Genomic DNA, 6,000 nt, shown 5'->3' with positions numbered 1-6,000 from the left:
TATTTTTTGTTATTATGGTCATGTGAGGACCTTTTTTTTTATTACTAGTCTACTTTCGCACCTTCGCCTGTGTTGTGTGGCCTTGTTACCCTCGCCGTGTGTGCCGCCTTGCGCCCCCTGGTGCGGGCAGCCGGTCTGGAGCAGTCTCTTGCCTGTGCGTGTGCAGGGGGGAGGAGGTGGAGGAGGGGCCATGGAGTCGGAGGAGCTGCGCTGAGGGCCGCCCCTGCTGGTGGTCCCCCACCGCCCAAAGCTGGAGCCGGCGGGCGCACCGCCGTCGTGCGCCGGCGGCACCAGGAACGCGCACACCCTCACAGGTGGGCATCCCCTCAGCTACTCTGTGCTTACACTCCGCGACAACTTTTTCTGGCCATGGAGCCGAAACATGCCCTCTCTTCCTCTACACAGCGGAACATAGTTCCCATTGCAGTTATTAGCTTTGCCTTAAAACATAGTAGTATACTGTCAGCATTCTTTACTTAAAGCACATGTCTAACACAGCAGCAAACTTTAAATGTTAAAAAAACTAGGAAGAAACAGTTTTCTTGATTACACCGAATTAGCTAGGCAAATCTTGTTACAGGACACTTCTATAGATGGCGCCAGCAGCGGCAGATGGAAGTTACAGGGCAGAAAGCAGCAAGCCCTGGTGCACTGCTGTGCAGCCAAACTATTTGGTGGGCTGACGCAGCCACAGATTCGCTGCCCCTGTAGCCTTTCCTTCTGTGCCAAGAAAAGCTGTCGATATAGTGAGAGCCCCTTCGGCACCTCATTGCGAAGCTGCCTTTTGCAGCTCATCTATAACGGCTGCTCTTTTGCCTTTCACTTGCACATAGCCAAAAGTTCCTAGCCTCGCCAGATTAGTGTAAGGACATGTACTAGCATAACCATTCACTTTCTCTGGCGTAATATTTTTATTGGCTAGTTAATGTTTGTAGCCAGCTGATCTCTTCTGGTGTCTTTGTAATACGTCACGTGAGGCAGGTTTGCCTTGTTTACCCTTGCTGACCATTTTATAGGTTAAGTTCCAGCTTGTGCATTTTTTGTTGCTTTCTGCATGATTTATAGCTAGTGTAGCCCTTGGACCCATAGTTTTTTTTTTTTTTTTTTCGGTACAAGTTGCACTGCGTGTTTGCATGTGCACTTTGCAAGAGTAATGCTGTTACAAAAAACATTTTTTCTCCACTCTCTGCTGTTGCCGTGGGATTAGCGGGGCCTGCTCTCCACAAATCTATTCCTGTCCACCTAACTCTAACTCATGACTGTGCCCTCCAGTTAAGCTGGATTGCAGGAGGCTTTTGTGAGAGCCCTTTGGGGCCGCCGCCTCCTGTGCTTTCTTGCCGATTTGAAACTGCCACATGATTTCGTTCCACTAGTGAGTGCAATCAGTGTGCTGGAAGCGCGAGAGAAATTTCTGATTGATGGATGCTGTGATCGCTGTTGAAATGAAGTTGAAGTTAAATGCAGTGCAGTACCCACACATGAGTAATAAGCAGCAAGAAGCACGTTGAGAATCTGAGAAAGCTCACGGAAACAAAGTTTAAGGCTTTGCTTATGGTGTTGTTTATTCATTGTATTCTATTGTTTTTGGCTACTCTTGCAAGAGCTGTGAAAAAGAACTCACTCCCTTCCTTAACATTCCCTGGGCCTTCAAGGTGTCAAAATAAATATGGCAATGAAAGGCAACACAAACTGTGGAGAAAACAAAGAATTCAAAAGGGTTGAAAATTGGGCGAGTTGGTACGAATTCATACTGGTGTGGCACCACAGGGACAGAGACAGAGACAGAGTGACAACAACACAAGTGCTCACTAACAACTGACAAAATTTATTAAAAGCACAAAAAATATATAGACGAAACCTATGGTTACATGCACAGTCATAACACGGTTACAAAGGTTACAGGCAAGAAGACACGTTAAATCACGACGAATCTACCTGTTATCATGGTTTAGTGTTCTTTGAAGATAATTTTGTCAGTTGTTAGTGAGCACTTGTGTTGTTGTCACTCTGTCTCTGTCCCTGTCCCTGTGGTGCCACACCAGTATGAAAACTAAGCATTGTTCACATCAAATCCTTGGAGTCTTTCATCAGGTCTGCAGCAGCGTTCAGGCTGCTTCACGGTCGCACCGTTGAGCACCTAGTGCAGACGCTCCTTTGCTCCCGTGCAACAAACTCGGGTGCTATCTTGGGCATGAGCTGTGCATGCGTTATCAATCTTATCAGCTGGCACATAGAAGTATGGATACGGTATGCACACTATTGCACACGGGCTTTGCCTGCCATGGGCTGATGCTTTTAGTATTCAACGTGGGTTTCCCCGATGCACATCCAGTGAGGAAAAGAAATGGTCGTGTGGGCAAGACACACGTACGTGCTACGTTAAGGCCCCTTGCCATGCATTCTACAGGAGTTGGTGCACTCAGAATAGTTTCTTGCAGCATGCTAGGGTGTGCCAGTAGCTTGGAAATGCTTGCACAAAATGTAAATAGCACCTCACGTGCTGTCATTTTGTATTCCGAGTTCTTGCATTCAGGGCTGGAATTTTGCGAAATTCTGTAATCTGTCATTCCTATGATGCATAGTGCACATGTGGTGAACAATGTTAGTTCCAGCGAAGAATACTTGCGATGAGGGTTTTTGTATTGGCACAGCGATGTTTCTGATGTGTTGTAGATGAAACTCTCTGAAGGCTTGCCTGTTTTTTGTCTCTGTCTCTCCTTTTTCCACCTGTCCTGTGCTCAGTTCTTTTTTTAGATGCATGCAACATCCTATGACGAATGTGAGTACCGAGTTATAATGTCCCCACTGCCACTATTTCATTGTTGTGCTTATTGCATGTCGCAGTGAAATGTAAAGGTGAGACTCTCTCGGAACCGATTCTGACTGTCATCTTTCCTTGCTTATGCGTAACAAAAGGCCTGTTGCATGGTGGCAGTCCATTGCGTCTTATGCTGTAGATTTTGACGGAGACCCGGCTCGATCAAGGTGCTGATTAGTGTGGCTCTCTGAAAATGTGCAGCCTTTGTAGAATTTTGGGACAAAAGTTGCAGTAAAATTGGCATGTCTGTCTTCATTTTGGTGTGTTGAACTTCTGCTTTATGAATGCTTTGAGGTCTTGCATGGTCGCTGTGTCAAATGTACTTGCTGCTTTGGCTCCAAAGGAAAACAGCTTGTTTTTCTGGTCAGTTGGTAGACGTTTCCTAGACATTAATTGATTTATAACAGTGGTATTTTCAGTACTACTTGTCTCTCCGACATAACATAGTTGCAGAAAAGTGCTTCCTTCTTCTGTGGGGTTATGTGAACACCTGGAGCTTTATATGTCTAGCCTCAACTAATAGTCACTTTGTCTGTTTAACTTTGCCTCTACAGATTAGCCAAGTGGGGCTGAGTGATGAGCTCAGCATTTAAATTGCATGTAAAATTGAACTGTTTAGTATTGTTCGAGGGTTGCTTTTGGAAGAGGTGATAAAGAATAAGGCTGAGTTTTGAGCCCTGTTCTATCAGAGTCGTGCACCAAGAAACCTCTTGTGCCTGGTGCCTGGCTTGTTGCCTCTTGTTGCATGGTAATGTGAGGTGTCAATCTGTTTTGTTTGTTTACTAAATCAGTTAATTAGTGCAGGGTACCAGCATGTGGGCTATAAAAAATAATACATGGGAAACGTGTAATGTATGCTGTCAGTCTCAGCGCTTTTGTCGTCCCCCCCCCCCAAATAGTACCGTGCTAGTGCACGCCCTTAACACTGTCACTGGTTCTTTCCTCTTCCAGATCTGAGCTGCAGTGGCGGTGCCGAGGTGGAGTTGGTGAGCCTCATCGAAGAGCAGCTGCCTCGGTACCGCCTCCGTGCGGACACCCTCACCGAGTTTGGAGGCAAGTCTGCCCGCCCCCTCCCATCCTCCTGTACTGTCCTCCTCTACTATCCTCATCTACTATCCTCATCTACTCTTCTCATCCTGCTTCTGCAGGGAGGAGGTGAACATGTTCTGGGAACAAATGCCCTGTGCTTTCATTTCTCCTCTCTCTGTCTCTTTCTCATTTCCGTTTTGGGGGGGGGGGGGGGAGTGCAGTGATTCAGCTGCTTGTGTTAACCGCAGCCTGAAAAGCAAAGTGGGGCTGAACGGGAGAAAAAAAAAATCTAAAGTGTTTTTTTTTTTTAGTGGTCTAGCTTTGTCCGTGGGATTGCAATGTATTCCAACGTTAGGACACATAGCACTGTTGCGTCGTGCTTCTCGCAGTGGAACGTGTGGCGTTGCCCAAGCGCATTGAAAACTTTTCTGCACTCATTCACCCCCTCTGTGACCCTCCCCGTGTGTAGGGTAGCCAACCGGATGCTGCCTGGTTGACCCTACTGCTTTTCTCTCCTCTCTCTCTCTCTCTCTCTCTTTACTCGTGCCATCAACCTGTGGTGCTTTAGAATGCATTTTGTTGGAACCAGAGTGTAAAAAACATGTTTGTGTACAGATATTTCCAAACATGTATTAACAGAAAAAAAATCTCTAGCTGTGGTGTGCACACTTGTTCTGGACAACTGTATGCTGCTGCATGCTCCTCTGTGCAACGCAGAGCACTGCTGCACCCTTGATGCCTGCATGTTGCTGCTCGCATTCGCAGATGCCGCAGCTGTTTTTGCCTTGGTGATGTGTTTGTGTTGCATGCAGGCTTTGAACTTCAGTCATGGAACAGCCTTTAACAGCCATTAAGGTAGCACTGCTGCTACCTTGGACCTGCTTGTGATTTGGTGTTTGAAAGTGATGTGCAAGATTTAATTTTCTTTTGTTGTTGTTATTTTCTTTGTTGTTTTCCATTTGTCTTCTTTTCTTTTTTCCAGACAATGCCACGCTAAAGTTTAAAACTTCACCTGCAATTTGCTTTTGTTTAGTGATCAAGAAATAATTGTTCTAGCCAGAAAAGATCATGGCAGATATTGGCAGCTGCTTACGTCAGCAGACTAGCAGTAGTGAAAAGCTGTGCTTCCTTAGGCGTCAGGTTCAGAACTGCTATGCATATTGTATGCAGTGTAGAATGGTTACAGTGATAATATCAGTGGCTTTAGTGTGTATTATGATGTCTATGACTAAGACTGACACGTGGTGCGTGTTCATGACATGCATATTATGTTACCGTATAAACATGTGTAAGGGCCGCATTGTTTTTTTTTCAGACTCGAGGGCCAATTTTCGGGGTGCAGCATATATGTGCGATGTGCGAAAAAGAAATTTTTTCTTTAAAGTAGAAACACACCAATCAGGGAATGAGTGGCATTTATTCTACATTCAGTCATCACTCGCAGCGTCTTCAGACTCATTATCTGGTGTTGTGCTCTGGTGCACGCTCATTCCACGAGAAGTTGCACAGCATGTCTGCTGTCAATGCCTAGCTGTTGTTCTGCACTTCCATCACATAGCAGAGTAGCTCTTCTTCCAGTTCGGGAAACTTGCACAGCTTGTCTCGGGAAACGTGCTTTTTGTAGCTTGTGTTCCTCAATGCATCCTTTTGGTTGCAACGTCGTCGGACACGCTTCTCATCCACATCAAATTTCCCGCATATTGCATTTCTGCCGTGTTCGAAAGCAAACTCCCTGCTGTGTAGCTATTAAGTTTCTTGCCCATCGTGCTAAAATTGTAACGCTCTGCGGCAGCACACGAAAGCCACAACTACGGTGAATTACCACGCTATCACAATTCCCCGTGCCTTTGAAAGCCACAAAAAGCTGGAACTCATGATACTGGTGCCGATATGGATAGCGGAGGCTCGCGGTGGAGAAAAAAAGTTGACGATAATGATGATGACCCGCGGCCCTGGGTACCATCCGTGAGCGGCACCTGGAAGTTCCTGTGCGCATGCGTGGCCTCCGCAATCAAGCGTGTCGTTGCTCACTGCCGGAGCTGATGATCACAGAGGCCATGGAGCTTGCATTTCGAAGGTAATTCCCGCATGGGTCGTGGAAAGTTTGGGTGCGGCCCTTACATGGATCTTTTTTTTTGTTAATATTTCCTTTG

The 6,000-nt window shown here is 46.2% G+C and overlaps 1 protein-coding gene across 1 annotated transcript in view; it reads left to right on the top strand.

Annotated features, from left to right (window-relative positions):
* Positions 1-252: 252 nt before the first annotated feature.
* The window catches only part of milt (trafficking kinesin-binding protein milt), a 30,894-nt gene continuing 25,146 nt past the window's right edge, over positions 253-6,000 (top strand). Inside the window, exons 1-2 of the mRNA XM_089572334.1 lie at positions 253-314; positions 3,770-3,871. The gene's annotated coding sequence lies outside the window, so the exon portion shown is untranslated. The remainder of the gene's footprint in view (positions 315-3,769; positions 3,872-6,000) is intronic.

The sequence above is a fragment of the Amblyomma mixtum genome, chromosome 2, assembly GCF_055824585.1.
Source record: "Amblyomma mixtum isolate Tamu chromosome 2, ASM5582458v1, whole genome shotgun sequence".
NCBI lineage: Eukaryota > Metazoa > Arthropoda > Arachnida > Ixodida > Ixodidae > Amblyomma > Amblyomma mixtum.
Note: the sequence above shows the minus strand (reverse complement) of the source record. Positions and strands in the feature narration are given on the sequence as shown.